This window comes from Pseudopipra pipra, chromosome 16 (genome assembly GCF_036250125.1).
Source record: "Pseudopipra pipra isolate bDixPip1 chromosome 16, bDixPip1.hap1, whole genome shotgun sequence".
NCBI lineage: Eukaryota > Metazoa > Chordata > Aves > Passeriformes > Pipridae > Pseudopipra > Pseudopipra pipra.
Genome location: NC_087564.1, coordinates 1,298,579 through 1,315,407, shown reverse-complemented (window position 1 = coordinate 1,315,407; position 16,829 = coordinate 1,298,579).

Sequence of the window (16,829 nt, the reverse complement as noted above, 5' to 3'; positions counted from 1 at the left end):
CAGACTCTAGCAACTTCCCGGGGATTCCCTCGGAGGCTGTGATGGAGAGCGGAATGGATCTGGCCCCTGGCTGAGCCGTCCTTTCCCAGTGCCCCGAGGGCTCGGCTTTGCAGGCAATACACGCGGTAAAGCAAAATTTAGGAGATCTGAGGCGCCGCAGGCTCTGCACCACCTCGACTGGTTACATGGAAGACGAACTTTCCCACACACCGAGCAGGGATCTCGCTTCCCTTTCACTTTTGAAAGGGAAAAAAACCAAACCCCGTCTCCCTCCCTCCCTCCGCCCCGTCCCTGGGAGGTCCCCGTGCCCGGCGGTGCCCGGCCACCCCTGGCTCTGCCCAGCCGGTTGAATGAATCGCTGACTCTTTAACCGGTTCTGCGGCGAAGGACCTTAACCGAGTCACCGCGCCGGGGCTGGGAGCTGATGCGATGTGACAGCCCCCGCACACCTCCCGAGCGCGGCCCCCGGGCCACGGGCAGCGCCGAGCGCGGGGCCGGGACTGCGGGCAGCACCGGCGTGGGGGCACCCGCCCGGGCAGGGCTGGGGGGCTCGGGGCCGAGGGGGGCTGGGGAATCCTTCGCCATCACCCGAGCGACCCCTGACGTCACTGGAAAGCGGTTTAATATCCATCAATCGCACGGAAAATCGCATGTTTGGCCCCAGAGCCCTCCTCCCCACGCCCCCCCCCAGCCGCCTGTCCTATTTTGAAGGGCTCATTTTCCCAGCGCTAATGAAAGCGACAGCCGTGCAGGGCTGGTATTTGGGGCTATCAGTGAGAATATTAATGGCTGCTGCTCGGCGTTAACTCTTTGAGAGGCCGGAGCTGCGCTGCCTTCACCGCCGAGCCCGGGCACAGCGGAGCCGGGACTCCCCAGAGCCGGGACTGGGGGAGGGATGGGAACCCCATTTCCATGAGGCTTTAATGGATTTAATAATTTTTCAGCCCCGGAGGAGAGGACTGAGCGAGCTGCCTCCCGCTGAGGAGGCTGGGAGAGCTGAGAGGTGGAGGTGGCAGGGATGGCGGTGGCACCTGGAGCAGCAGCGAGATAAGAGCCTGGGGCAGGAGGGGAGGGCGGGGATGACAAGGGACCTCCCCAGAGAGCTGGGGGAAAGGCAGGTGCCAGAGGTGACCTGTCATAGCCAGGACTTGGGCAGGGAGAAGGGGTGATCTCACCTTGTACAGGAGAGCTCTGGCAGTCTGAGCATGTTCGTGTTTGGCTGGAGATGTTCATGGTTGGCTGGAACACAGAGTTCCCCATGAGGGAACAGCTGTGTGCAGATGTTAAAGAACAAACACATCTCAGAAAACATCCTATAACACTCATGGTATGCAGACAAGCTTTTTAGCAGGGCCTGCTGAGATAGGACGAGGGGTGATGGTTTTAAACTGAAAGGGGAGATTTAGATCAGGTATAAGTAACTTTTTTTATAATCAGGGTGGTGAACACTGACACAGATTGCCCAGAGAAGCTGTGGCTGTCCCATCCCTGGAAGTGTTCAAGGCCTGGTTGGATGGGGCTTGGATCAACCTGGTCTAGTGGAAGGGTTCCCTGCCCATGGCATGGGGTGGAATTGGATGAGCTTTAAAGATCCCTTCCAACCCAAACCACTATGTGATTCTGTGATTCACATCCCTCACTCCACTGGCATCTCATTTGGTTTCAAGATAACTTAGGTCACTTCCATGTGAAAACACCAAGCCACTGGCTCTCAGTGGGACCTCGGGGTGTCTTGTGGTCACGGATCCTGTTGGGCACGGGCTCGTTGGGGTGGTCAGGGGGTGCTTGTGGTGGCACCTCTCAGTGCACAGCCCGCAGAGGACATTCATGTGTCCATGAAGGACATGAATTTGCCTCCTTAGGCTTCCTAAGGAGCCATCCTTGGGAATAAAGTATCTCCTTGGGCTGCATCTCAGCAACAGACTGTCACAGATTCATACAATATCCTGAGCTGGGAGGGAACAACTCAGGACAAGGATCATCGAGTCCAACTCCTTGACTGGGGTCATAAGGAAACCAGATGAGAAGTGACACATCAGCCTGTCATCACACAGGATGACCTGACAGGGAAGAAGGGACAGGAGAGTTGCCTTGTGCCCAAAGACATCGTGCAGCAGCTCCTTTGGAGATCCAGGACTGCTGTAAACTGGAGAAAACACTGGCTGGTTTTATGCCAACACCTGCCCAAGCTTTGAGTACACCAGGATTTGCTGTCAGGTTTCTTGGCTCTGCCATTCGCTGTGCTGGTGTAAAACCAGGAGTGACGCCGTGAATGCCACCAGAGCCGTGACAGTGACAGGTCCTGCTGAGGGGACCTGGTGTTTGCCAGGGGGAGAACAAGTCACCACCAGTCTCCAGTGAGGACATGAGGGTTTATGGCAGTCCCCCATGTTCAGGAGCTGCCTGCTTGTCTCTGAAGCCCCCTCTAATTGGCTGCATTTAAAGATGCCTCCTGAGCTGTCTGTGTCTCCAGCAGGACACACATCCCTAAAATGACACCAGCTAATTAAGGCCGTGGAAGCCCAAGAACTCTTCCGTGCCTTGTTTGTTATCCAGGAGCCTGAGGCAACGCTGAGGCCAGTAGGACCCTGACAGGCAGCTGGGGAAACCTGGTAATGACAGGGCCACCAAACCAGTCAGGGAGAAGGAGGCAGAGGATGCAGAAATCAGCAGCGACAATAACAACCGGCCGGGGAACGGTGCCTGGGAGAGGTGGGATCAGTGAACCAGAGAGCTCCCTCCCTGCTCCTCACCTTTCTCCAGGCACCTCCAGGCCACATGGGATGGAGGGTGGGGTGGCAGTGGAAGGGCACTGGTGATGGATTCAGCTGCTTGAAGGTCAAGAGATGAGCCTCTTGTCAGGCTGTTTTCATGATTTCTGGGAAAACACAGCTGCACCTCTCTGGTTTGGCTGGAGAACTATCCCACTCATCAGCTGCCCAGGATTCTAACCTGGCAACCTTTGTTGGCCTTTAGGAACCAGAAGCTGGGGCAAAAGGCACACGTTTAACATGCACATATGAAAGGCTGGGCCTGGGAGAGGAGTTCATGAGAGGATATCACCTTCCTCCCCTCCCCTGAGTATCTCCTCCTGCTGTTCTCCACCCTCTGCTTCTGTCTCCTGAGACAAAACCCCTCCTGCAGCATCCCTGAGCCCATTCCTAATCTCTCACCCTGCACTGCCTGCAGGTCACCCCAAGCTGCCTCTGGTGCAGTGTGGGGGGGACACACCAGTGCAAGGGGTGGTATCAGCTGCTCTTCACAAAACACGGGCACAGCTGCCCGGGGCAGTGGTGGAATCACCACCCTGGAGGGATTTAAAAGCCAAGTGGATGTGGCACCTGGGGACATGGTTCAGTGGTGGCCTTGGCAGTGCTGGGGGAGTGGTTGGACTCGATGATCTCAGAGGGCTTTTCCAACCTAAATGATTCTGTGATTCTATGAGATGTCCCTCACAGCGTGTGTGTGTCCACTTCATTATTCCTTTTTCTCTGACAACATCGTATCAAAGAGAAAAACAGATGGTTCGTGTCTTCTGCCATTGCTGCACCACCTGAGCAAACACCAGCAGTGCAGCAGCACATCAGGGCTGCCATGGCCTGCTGTCCCTTTGCCATGTGCTGGTCACAGAGGAGATGCTGGGGGGTTTCCAGACTTTGTTTTGAATTGATCTGAAATAAAGCCAAGGAGAGGTGTCCAGAGAGGGCTTTCAGCCTTTCTAACCAGGTTTCCCAAGCAGCACCTCATGGTCAAGAGAAGGTGGTCCTGAATCCCACGATTCCATGATTCTATGTTGCTCCTTCATCCATCACTTGAGCTCCACGTCTCAGGTCTCCTTCATGCAGGTGCTGGATGTGAGGGTGGATGAGACGGTGGCCTGGCTGGAACAAAGGTACATGATGACAAGAGAGCTTCAGAGAAAGTGCAACATTCATTCTACCCAATTTCAGATGTTTGGGTGACACTCTGAGTCATATGGCTTAGTTCCAGGTGGTCCTGTGAGGAGCAGGGAGTTGGACTTGATGATCCTTATGGGACCCTTCCAGCTGGAGATGTTCTATGACTCCATAGGTGGGAAGGGTGCAGAGTGCTGTGTGTATCCAGCATTTACTCCTGTCTGTGGCCAGGGACACCCCTGAGCTGTCAAGAACTGTCTCCAGTGATGATTGTTGCTCCCAGATTCAGTGGAGTGAATTCTTTGTGTCCATAGAGGGACCATCAATCCAGCACTGACCAGCACCAGAAACACCCAGATTGCACCCGGGGGGGTGACCTTGAAATAAAGAAGACAGACAAGGGTGGCAGAGGGGCAAACAGGGCTTCCACCACCATGGACAGGCCTTTTCCATCATGTCCTCACTCCCAGAAGAGACCTCACGCTGGCCAGTGCCACCCCATTGTACCTTGCCTGGTGAAGGCATCACCAGCACCCAACAACACAGAGGGGCCCTTTGGCATGTCCTTCCCCAACCCAGCTCACAGCACCTGGGGCTGGATCAGTCCCTCTGAGAGTTTCATTTTGTTACATTTAATTAATTTAATTTCATTTCATTTCAAGAAATTTCAAGCAATTTCAAGAAATTTGATTTTATTTCATTGCATTATATTACATTTCATGAAATTTCATTTCATTTAAAAAAATCTAATTTTATTTCATTGCATTTCATGACATTTGATTTCAGTTAATTCATAACATTTCATTTCATTTCAAGAAATTCGATTTTATTTAATTTAATTTCAATTAATTTTGTGACATTTCATTTTATTTTATTCTGTGAAATGAATTTTCATTTCATGAAATAAAATAAATTTCTGAGTTTTCATTTCATTTTGTTACATTTCATTTAATTTTAAGAAATTTGATTTTGTTTCATTTCGTTTCAATTCATTTAATGAAATTTTGACATTTTATTTAATTTAATTTCATTAAATTTCATTTTAAGAAATTGGATTTCATTCCATTTCACTTCATTAAATTTACAGGGGACTGACCCAGGCCAGCTTATCGTGCTGTTCACTCACTGGACAAGGGATCAGCACCACTGCTGAGTGTGATCCTGGGCTGGGGAGGGACACAGTGCCCAGTGGATCTGTGTGGCCAGAGCAGACCAAAGAACACCAAGGATCAGACCTGTTTTGCCATGAAATCCATTCATCAGTTGTAATTAAAAAAAACCATTCAATTTTGGTTGTTTTTTGCCCTGGAAATGAGCAAAGGGGAGGCCATGGATGTGCTCAGAGGAAGGAGGGTCAGTGCTGCAGGGGGTGGTGGTCTCAGCCCTGCCTGTGAGTGCCATGTCCCTGGAGATGCTCTTGGGAGCTGCAGCTCTCCGAGGGACCACGTCACATTTCACCTTCCTTCTTCCACTGACTTCTGATTCCCTGAACATCCAAAGCCTGGAGTTCACATTATATGGCAGAACAAAAGTGTCCTGGGGGCAAGGGGCTGGGGAATCACACAAATAACAGTTTACTAATTTCATGCTGCCCACAGGACTCCTGAAGGCCTGGGGGTCTGGGCATGGGTTGTGGAGCTTTTCTCTTTTGGGGCAATTAGTTTCAACACAGCCTTTCTAATGACTGAAGGTTCTGGCTCGCCTGAAGGCACTTCAGAGCCTGCAGGAAAAGGGTCAGGGGCTCTGTGTCACTCAGGTCTCTGGATCATCAACCCAGCTCTACAGGCTGGGCTCTCATGGGCCAGCTCAAGGAGGTTTTACCCTTTAAGCTTGTGAAAAGATGTAGCAGGTAGACAAAGGTGTGGAGAAGCCTCAACTTTCTGCGTTTCCATGAAAATTGTGGCCCCAAGTGAGACTGCACAGGCTGCTCATGGCTTGGCTGCAGGGTGTCTACAAATAATTTTTATCCAGGCTTGGACAGACACAACCAGAACCCACAGCCCATCCCATGACCACAGTGACAGTGATTCATCCAAAGTACAGGAGGGTGTTTCTGTTCCGAGCTGGGGTCCCCAGGCTGCTGAACTCCCCTGGCAGGAGCCTCAGAGCTTGAGCCTCATGGAGCAGGACCTTGTTGCTTCCCTGGATTTTGCTAAAGAAGGCAAGCAGAAGTCAACTGGATGTTTGTTTTGTTCTTTCTGAGGGGATATTCATGGGACATCCTCTGGAGTCTACATTTTTTCCAGTGCCAGTGATGGGTGAACGTTTGAGTACAGGTATAACCTGGGAATTTTAATCAGAGAACCTTTCCTGTGTGAAGTTGAGAGAAGATCCTTGGGAGAGGCAGTTGGAAGGGGTAAGCAGATTTTGGTTGGCACTAGATGATCTTTAAGGTTCCATGCAATCCAAACCCTTCTATGATTCTTTTATGGAGGAGAGTTGGGGTGGAATAGGTGGACCTTCTTTCCCCCTTGTCTCAACATCTTCCTGAGCTCTTGCTCCTCACCACACAACTCCCAGCAGAAAAGGCCACTTTGTAGGGATCATTTCAAGGCACGTGAATGAGAGGAAGAACCCCAACACAGGATTTTCCCCCGGGGAGCAGGAGTGGCCACATTCCTGCAGCAGAGTCACAGGGCAGTCCCACAGCCCACCACTTACCCCCAGCTCCATGTGTTGGTCCCGTCAGGTATTTTTCCCGTGGCCTTTGCAGGGGGACGGGGATGCTGCAGGGACGCTCTGAGCAGCCCAGCTCAGCTCCAGTTGCAGCAAAGCAGCTGCAGCTCCAGCTCCCAGCTGCAGAGCCGTCCCCATCTGTTGCTCTCCCCGGACGCTGCGCTGGCTATCAGAGCACACCCCCGCGCTGTCACAGCTCCGCCACTGAGCTCAGGGCAGGAGGGGGGATCTCACCCACTGAGATGGCATTTTTATTCTTTTTTTCCCCCCTGCTTGGGTTGCTAGGAGGCTGAGCCATGCCTTTGGTGAATTTGCTGACCGGCATGCTTGACTTTTACAGTGGAAGCATCTCCTCTCCTGGAGCACTTGCCCCAGACAGAGCAGGTTGGTTGCACGAGAAGCAAAGAGAAGTGGTGTGTTTGTGCCTCACCGCAGCGGGACACCCGGAGGGGTCTGACCCCAGACTTCCAAGGAGCCCACGAGAGAGCCAGGGTATGTGTTCCCGTGGTTGGCAACAGGAGGGAACATCCATCCAGGCAGGGGTCCATGGACACGGAGGGGCTGGGCAGACCCTGCTGGCTTTGCCTCACCTCCTCCTCCCAAGGCCACCCTTGTTTTACCTCATACGAGCTTCACTCACCCAAGCACGAGAGGAGTGCCCTGTGTGAAACACAAACCCGGGGTACGTCCCCTGCCCTCAGGGACCCTGTCCCTCCCCCACGCGTGACGAGGAGCCGCGACCATCCCCTGCAGCCCTCCTGGCACCCCACGGGTCCCTCCGTGCCGCTCCCCGTGCCCGTCAGCGCCGGGGCGGCTGATGGGCCCTGACAGCGCTGCTCTTTTTCTCACGCCCCGCCGGCTCCTGCGAGGGGGGGCCCGGCCCGCGTGGCTGCGATGCCACCCCCGGAGCCCCCCGCGGGAGTCGCGTTGCACCGAGCAGCTGTTCCACATCACATCGCGTTGTGCCGCTCGCACCGCCCGTGCCTGGCCGGGAGCCGCGGAGCCCCGGGACGGGGATGCTCCCTGGAAGGACGGGCAGGGCGGAGATGGATCCGTCTGGCTCTCTGCAGACCCGGGGCGAGCAGGGGCGGGGGCGGGCAGGGCCCCACACAGCGCAGCAGCTTCACCCTCACGGTGTTGATCCAACACAAGGTCCCGCCTGTCTGTGCTCCCCCAGCCGTGCCCCGCAAAACTCTCCTCCCTTCTCTTCAGCTGCCGCCTCCAGAGCCACATCCAAGCACGGTGTACCTTTCCTTTGCTATTCCTGGCTCATCCAACCTACGGCCAGTCCTGGCCTGAAGTATCTTGCTGCTGAAGGAGGAGGGTGCCCAGTGTTCCTCCACTTTGCACCCAAGCCTACTCCATTTCCCCGCAGGGAAAAGCTTTGGTGGTGGGTTCACCCTGGATGCAGCAGCCCCTCAAGATGTGTGTGATGTGAGCCCAGTGTCAGGAGCTACTCCAGCTCCTCAGGAAGGGCATGGAAGATGGTTTCCCCTTCAGTCCAGATCCTGAGCTGGAGCAAACCAGCACCACGGGGGCAGTGCAGGTCCTGCAGCCCCTTGTGGGCTGCTCAGCAGTGATGTGCTCCCTGCTCCCCAAGCACAGGCTCATCCTCCTGGCCTTCCTTGGGCAGCAGAGTTTCCCAGCCCTGGTGCTTGCAGGAGTTCTGCAGCCTCGCTGCACAGCTTATCCATTTTTAACGAGCACACCTCATAAATACTTTGTAAAGCACCTTCTAGCCAAAGTGCTTTGTTTGATTATTTTTTCTTCCCTGGCTGCTTGGAGGAGCTGCTCACCCTCCTGTTTTCTCTGGTCTGTGGCTTTTGCACACATTTGCTGCTCTGAAGTTACAGAGCTCCGTCTCCAACACCCAAGATGAGCTCGATGAGGTGCACATTGCTGTCCCCTAGGGTGGGTCACAGTGAAGGATGACAGCGCTCCCCTTGCTCCCTGCACCCTTCTCAGCACCCTGCAGACACCTTGGTGCCTCCATCAACCCCACTGAGCGCTGGGAGCAGCACAGGTGGGCTCCTCCACACCCTCACCCAGACCTTCCTCACTCTTCCCCTCCCATGGGGCCTCCTTCCCCGCTGTCCACCTTGGGCACTGGGCACTACTGGAAGAACAGGACCTGCCCTCTTCCCTCTCTGTGGCTCCCACATCTTCCCAGTCACCTGCAACTCTGCCAATTTTCAGAAGATTTCCATTTTTGCCTTATAAAGTAGGTGGAGCAGGAGAAAATGACAACGCAAACACGACTTGCCAGAGCTGTGTTCCTGCCTGGGAGATATTCCCAAACCAGGGTTTGGCTTGTTCAGTGTGCAGCAGATTATTTTTATCTCTTTCTCTTTTCTGAGTCAATGCATTGCATGGTACCAGAGCAGGCACTTCCAAAGCAGCTGGTCACAGAGCTGTCCTACCACTGGCTGAGCTTCATCCACTCCAGAAACATGTCAGAGGAGCTGAAGGAAGCCAGTTTGTGTCAACTGACATGGACTTCTCTCCAACTCCTTGTTATATGGCTCCAGCAACCCTTGACTTCGCCAGGTGGTGACGTTTGATGGCAACTTGGCAGGTCCTGCCAGTTCAATACTGTCCCTGCCCCCAGCTCCTGCTTATCCTGGTCCCTCTTGCAGTTTAATTGCTGAGGTTTTAGCTTGCTGCCATAAAGCTGGCTGTCCCAGCCTTCACCTTCCCAAAGTGTTTGGTTCCCAGTTCAGCTGAATTAGACAAAATAGTCAAAATCTGAAAAGTAGAGAGAGGTTTTATGAAGCTTCCTGGGCTTGTCAGAGAGAGAGACCTAAAGTGCTGCCCCATATTTCCTAAGAAATGCTACCATATGAAGTCACCAGGATCTTCTAGAACCACCACCAGGCCAACCAGTGCGTGCATGGCCACCCAACCAGCACCAGTGTCCCAGGAGTTGCTGCCTCAGCTCTGGGAGCAGAGGGTATGACAGGTGACAGGGATGGGAGGGTCTCACTGAGAGCTGGAGAAGTGGGATGAATGAAGTGTGCCCCAGGGGAGAGATTCTAGGGAGTGAATGTGGAAGAGGTTGGGATGTGAACCCAGGAAAGCAGCTGCTCACACCGTGGCTTTTCCCACACTTTATGACCACTTTTGCTGGGGCTCTGAGCCTGGTTTCCTCTTCCCTGGGTGGTAAAACCATCCCAGGAAGGTTGCAGGGCCTTTTGTCATTTTCCTGCTTCTGAATTTTTTATTTTGTTCTTATTTCTCATCTGTGAGAGTCTCACTCTTGTCCAGCACCTGCTCTCTGCAGGCCCCGGCATCCCCAGCCCGGGGAGGACTTTCCCAGGCTCAAAAGGAGAGGTTTCAGAGCCTTTTGTTGCTGTTCTCTCCCTGCCATGGTGTTAATGGCTCGTGAAGGCAGCCTGGCCCCATCAGGCAGCACAGGGTGACCTGTGCATCGAGTGGACACGGGTGCCCCCGGGCAGGACCCGCCTGCGCAGGGTCAGCGCTGCCGCTGTCACCGCCAGAGCCGTCCCCGTGCCCCAGCCTGTCCCTGGCAGCAGGTGAGCTGGAGGATGGGCCTGTGGTGGGGGCACAGTGCTCAGAGCTTTGTTTCTGCCTTGCTCTTGGCCAGGGACCCATCAGCTGTGCCTTCAGTTGGGTGGTGGAGTTTTGGCTGGAGATCCTGCTGCATCTGGCACGTGCTGGACACCCCCAGAACACTGAGATTGGGGCAGAACACAGGAGCAGAGGGCACACACCTGAGCCTGCAGCTGACAGATGTCACAGAGCTTCCTGGCTGGGTTGGATGGAAGGGGTTACAGAAGTGTAAGCCCTTATTTTGCTTCTCTTTTGGCTTTGGGATGGACGAGGAGACTTCTGGCAGGGGCTGGAATTAGGCACCTGAGATAGGTCCCTGCTGTGTGACTTTGTGATCCAGCTAGGGATGTCCCCCAGCACAGACACCTGTGTGCAAGGAAGGGAGGTGAGACCCCAGCCTGGTCCTTCATTAGAAAACAGTGTGAGATCCATACAGTCGGAGGGGGAAGGCAGAGTGAAGGAGGTGAGTTTTGAGAGGAGTCTGGATATTTACTGAGCAGGTGAAAAGCACCTTCCCCAGAAGGAAGTGTGACAAGATCTGAGGTAGAAACTCTCCCATGAAGGCTGTGCCTCAATATGAGGAGTGGGAGCAGCCCAGCAGGCAGAGAGTGGGACCAACTCTGTCAGCAGCCAGAGTCCTGGTGGCTCCAGAGAATCATGGAATAATTTGGGATGGAAGGGATCTTAAAGCTCATCTTGTTCCACCCCCTGCCATGGGCAGGGACACCTTCCCAGTTTGCTCCAAGACCCTTCCAGCCTGGCCTTGGACACTTCCAGGGATGGGGCAGCCACAGCTTCTCTGGGCAACCTGTGCCAGGGCCTCATCACCCTCACAGGCAAGAATTTCTCCCAAATAACTAATCTAACCCTGCCCTCTGCATGTTTAAATTTCTCCCAGGTGCCAAAAAAATGGCCAGGCCACCAAATACAGACCCCAGCTCAGCTGTGGGGGAGTTTTGAGGAGAAAGAAAGAGCACACAGCTAAAAGAGCTGCCAAGGGGAGCGTTATTGATATGCAAGTCACATGTCCCTGTGAAATGCTGCCAACCAAAGACCTGTGGCAACCAGGACATCTGTGAAAGCATTTAACAGCAGATTAGATGGGTAAAAATGCTTCAGATCTCAGATCTCTCTGTTCAACCTCATCTCTGGAAGACATGGTACAAGTGAGGATGCACCAGGTGAGCTGGATTGGGAAGGTGCAGACAGGGATCCTGTGCAGAGCCTCTCCCAGCTCCTGTACTCCTGGAGGGGTTTGGACACCAACCCTGAACAGAAAAGCAAAGTCAGTCCCTCTCTCTGAGTCACTGAACATTTCTTTATCCACACTGTTACTGTATTTTCTGGGCAGGTACACATTCTTCAGTAGTTCTGGTGGCTCAGGTTTTGTGATTAAACACCTCTGGGCACAAATTTGGTACAGGCAGGAGATAAAGAAGATTCACACTAAGAGAATCAAGATTTCGGCTTTCCATTTTGTCTTACTCAGATCACTGTTTAGGCCACCTTTGGTCAATTTGGTGTCCCAGCCACCTTTGACTGTTTGGATTTGATGCTCTTGGAGGTCTTTTCCAACCTCAATGATTCTATGATTCTATGATCAGAGCAGTTCTTGCTTTATTGAATTACTGGAGCTACTTTCCCCTTGAATGCTGCTACACTGTCCTCCTTCTTCCACTCTGTTCTTCAGGTCCCCACACCCAAATTAAGAGGCCACTCTGCTGTTTTGGAAATCCCTCAAAGATCTGAGTATTTATTCTTTGAAGCACCTTTGGGAACTGTTTGAAGAGCGAGAGCATCCTGCTGATCCCACCCAGCCTGGCTCTCCTGTGTTTTGTCCCTGATGTGATCTTTGTTCCAAACACAGGCTGGGGATGAAGGACTCACAAATATCAGCAAGGAAATCAGAGAAGCTGCAATTTTAATAATATGGAGGAAGTCACTTGTTTAGAGCCTGATTCATGATTCTCTATTGCCCATGACAGCTTATGCTGGTATTATATTTGCTTCTGCTCTCACCTTCCCACATTTCTGGGGATAATTTTTATTCCATAACTTGTTTTAACTCATCCACCCTGATTCCCAACTGTCCTTAGCTGGCTAGGAAATATGGAATTAACCCTTCTATAAATCGTTTCACTTTTTCAATGCTTTTGTCCCCACATCCATAAATGGGGACTCACCTCTGCCAGACCAACGTGGCTCTTGGCATCTCAGTCACTGAACTTTCTGATTTATCTTGATGTGCAACTCTCCCTCCAACCACCCCGGGTGTTGGAAACCATCTGGGAATTACCTGTATGGCTTTTCCACGTTTTCCCTATGAAAACAGCTTTCACTGGCTTTGCTGGTCGTCAGGTTCTTGTCTCCCAGACCAGGTTATAAGCTACAGGTTTGGTGCTCAGTAAGTAAGGACTGCTAGAAGGATTGGTTCCAACCCAATGGGAGGAGTGATGTGTTGCTTATCCTGGGATTTAAACTGTAATTAGCTCTGATTGCATTGAGTTTTTAGCATCTCCTGTGACTGTGATAAATGGCTGGGATCACTGATCCTCATCCCCACACTCCCTTTTCTCAGCTGGTGGGATGCTCTCCTGGCTGCCCCACTGGCTCCACTCCCATGAGCATCCCCAGCCCTGCACGGGGCTGCCAAGGGGGAAATGACATTGCCTGTGCTTTGGGAGCTTCCTCAGCAGCACTGCAGTGGGGAGGGCAGTGTCCAGCTTCTCCTGACTGGTGCCAGGGATTTCATGCCTCCTTTGTTGGAAAGTTTTCCCGGAAACTCCAGTGAATTCAGAGGAAAACAGAGCTTTGTCTGGCTGTAATTCCCAGCTCCAGATGTTAAATGTTTGAAGGGACTGCAGTTGGACTAGAGGGTTGTTGTTGGTCTCTTCCAACTGAACTGTTCTATTCTATCCCATCCCATCCCACCCCATTCCATTTGATATGGGTGGGATGGGATGGGATAGAATGGAGCATTGGATAAAGTGCTTCACAGTCGTGACAACACTAAGAGCCAGGAAATGCCCCCAGGTTTAAGATGTCCAGCCCAAGTTTTGGACCAGGGGTGGGAAACTGGTATTTTTATCATTACACAACCCATACACTGGGGTTGGCCTAGTTTCCTCCCTGCAGCATGTGTGTGTGGGCTGCTAGAAAAGTTAAGGCTGGAAATTAAATTGTTCCTGTGATTCCATCCATGACCAGAATCAACCCAATTACCATTGTCAACTGGAATTTGGAGTCCAGAGCTGAGACCATAACGTAGAGACCCATAGCCTGATCTCCTATGCACCTTCTTCTAATTCTGTCCTCCAACCTCCACTGGAACAAAGTCTCTTCCCCTTCCAAAATGCCCTGAAGGTGCCTGCGCACTGTTTTTGCCCAAAAAATGAAGGCTGGACTTCCAACTGCTGAAAGACTCAGGTTGTTGTTGATTCTCAAGGTTGAGCTGGTGATGAGATGTCTCTGTTGGGGTATCTCTGGCTGGTGGCCTGGAGCTTCCAGTTCCTTGGTTTATGCGAATACATCTCCAATCAGATTTCCATTGGAAAAGCTCCAGTTCATGCATAATTTGGTAGGTAGCCCCTCAAAGCTGGTACAACAACCCCAAGGTTGTTTCCTGCCCATGGTAAATTTGTGGTAGAGGATCTCAACAGGTATTACTAAAAAAGCACCAAAACACAGGTCAGGTGAGGTGACTGAACTTTCTTGTTATCATCTAAAAGAGGAGTGAGTGTCTGTAAGTACTGAGTTTCTTCCAGCCCAAGAAATCACTTCTTCAAGCACAATTGAATGGGAAGTGGAGAAAGTCAAGGAAAGCGGTGACTTCTCTCTGGTAACCATGTGGTACCTGCTTCAGAAGCAGGTAAAACAACAGCAGTTCCAATGGCACCAAATTCACCCAGGATGAGGAATTCAGTGTGACAGAATGGAAAAGAGGGGAGAGGAGAACAGGGGGAGATGATACCCATCAGAGGAGAAAAGGGAACTGCTACACTGTCCCACCACGTCCTCAGTGCCCCTGAGCAGCCAAGGGGGTGTTGGCTCTGCTGCATCCCCTTCCCAGGCCTGCTGCACCTCCAGCTGTGGTCTTGGACAAGCCCATCTGTGCTTCCCTCACCGCCGTGGTGCCGTTACCCGTAACACCACCTTTATGGCATCATTGATGGTTATGGAGAGCTTTGAGGTTCTTGGGTTGGGAGGGCAAAGGCCTGTTGTTTAGTGGGCACCTCCATGGAGCAGTGGAGGCACAACCTTTGCTCTCTCTTCCAAGACCATTTAGGACCCTTGGCTTTGCTGGGGTAACGTGTTGCTGGTCCTCACCCCTGTTGCTGCTGCTTTTCCCCCCTCTCTGTCGCTCTCACTCCCCCTTTCTCTCCTCCTCCTCCTCCTCTCCCGGCTCCGTAGCAGTTTCCTCGGGAGTGTTCAGCTAGCTGACACATTTGCCACAGATGGATGGTGCACACGGAGACAGCTGTCACTCCCGATTTGTGGTCCACTGCGTGACAGCAGGACTGATGCCTTCTGAAAGGCCGTCTCGCGGAGCACATGCACTCTGACATTCTTCGAGATGAGCCCTACAGACACCTCTCAGTGGACCTCAGGAGGAGCTGGCAAGCGAACCCTTCCCGCTCCCCCTCCCCGGAGCAGCCTGCAGGCTGGAAGAAAGCAGCCACTGTGGTGTGCACACACACACAGGCACGGCCAACCTCCTTGGGTAGTTCTGTGCCACTACTGGTCTGCCAGGTCCCAGCCCGGCTGTTTGCTCCTGATGCTGGTGTATGAAGTGAGGCGGGTGGAGATTTGCAAGAGGGAAAGGTCACCAGCAAAGCTGCTCTTTTCCCCTTTTCCGCCTTTTTTAATTGCAGGAGGGAGGGATATGGGCTTCAGTTTCATTCTGTCAGAGCAGCTGCCTCCAGCCTCTTGAGTTCCTCTGTCACAACAAAAGCTGATCAACTTTTGCAGCCACAGCCCCTTCAGGCCTCTCTGTCTCCTCCATCACTGGTGGTGGCCTCCATCACTTATGCTGGTCACCACCACCTATGGCCCACACAGCAATATGGAAACCTTGGCAGGGATTTCCCCCCACCCTCCCACCCCAGACCTCACAGGGCAGTGGGGCAGGATGTCCTAACAGCTCCTAGGGAGGTTCCTCTCGCCAGCTTGAGGCCACTTGCAGAGGTAAGGCTGACTTAGGCAAGGCTGGCTCCTCGGAGAACAAAGCTCTCCGTCCTTAACTGGACCCAGGCTCATAGTTTCAGGTCCTAACCACCCACACCTGTCCTGGGTACTGACATGTCGACACCTGAGTATTCAGCTCTGAGACCTTCAACAAAACCTTTTGGTGGGACTTTCAGGTGGACAGAAAAAGCAAAACAGAGGAAACAGTATTTAGCTCTGGATAGAAGAACAAAATCCTCCAGATGCCAGACACCATGAGAATGGGAACTGATCCTTCCTTTGGTCTTCAGGGAAAAAAATTTCCTTTCAGAAAACATATATGCACAGCTCTTATTTCTCCATCTGACTTGAGGAAGGCTGTTGTCAACAGAATAGGTCTTCCCACAAGGGAAAAGTTTGAACTAGATCTAGAGAATATCATCTGGGTCCCTCTGGAACCGGCCTGAGATTTCCCCAACTTCTTCATGTCTGAGTCCTGCCCCATGGGACACAAAAACCTGGTGGCACAAGGTCATGAAAAAAGTCCTTCTAGAAAGGTCTCTGGGTGGTGCTCAACAGTGGAAAACCAGGGGAGAGGACACAGGCAGAACAAACTTACACGAGACTCCTCTTGGATACTCTCCAAGCTTTCAACCAGTCATAGCTGAGGGACTGCAGGAACCAGGTGGGATTTCTCTGTATCCAGTAACTCCTGGTGGAGTTCCCACCCCCACAGTGCCTGGGTGAGGTCTGTTCATCCATCCCCTTCCAAAGTCTTTAGGAGCCATTTAAATACACAGGAAGATTTACAGAATGCAAGGACATCACTTCTCCTGGTTGCTTTGACCCCTTGACTCCTGTTCCCAACCCCTGAGAGCAGGCTGAGTCTGTTGAGCAGGAGCCTGCTCAGCAGGACATGGAGAAGGTGTGGCTTGTGCCAGGACTCTGCTTTCCTGGGTCCTTCAGCAGCAAGAACAGCGTCTCCCACCAGAGTCTGAGCTGCAAGTGTGTTGCCTTTGAGCTTCCTGGCTGAATCCAGCTCTGTTATCCTGGCAAGGACACCCCCAGCCTGGTGGGAGGCCATGCCAAGGCAGCATCAGCATGAGAGGAAGGTATTCAGGTGGGATGGGGGTCCTGGCAGGGGAGATGGGGCACCTCCCCAGCGCCAAAGCTGGGAAGGGACCTCCCCGTGTGGCAAATATTAAGATAAGTATGGATCCAGCAGGAAAGTCCACCATCAGAACTGCAAGTTCAATATTGCTGAAAGTCACTGAAAACCATAAGAAGAGGCTGAGATGGACCAAAGTGCAGTTGAAACTCAAGAGAAAGGAGCAGTGCCATTTCCTTTCAATGAGAGCACCCCAGAAAGGAAAAGAAAGACCTGCTCTGTCACTGGCACCTGTACCTTTCCATCAGGCCATCTCTGAGCAGGGCTGTCTGACCCCAGAAGGTGGGACTGCCCAGGGCAGAAGGTCCCAGCAGTGGCTGTGAGAAAGGGTCCCGTGAGGGCACTGTGCTCCTCAG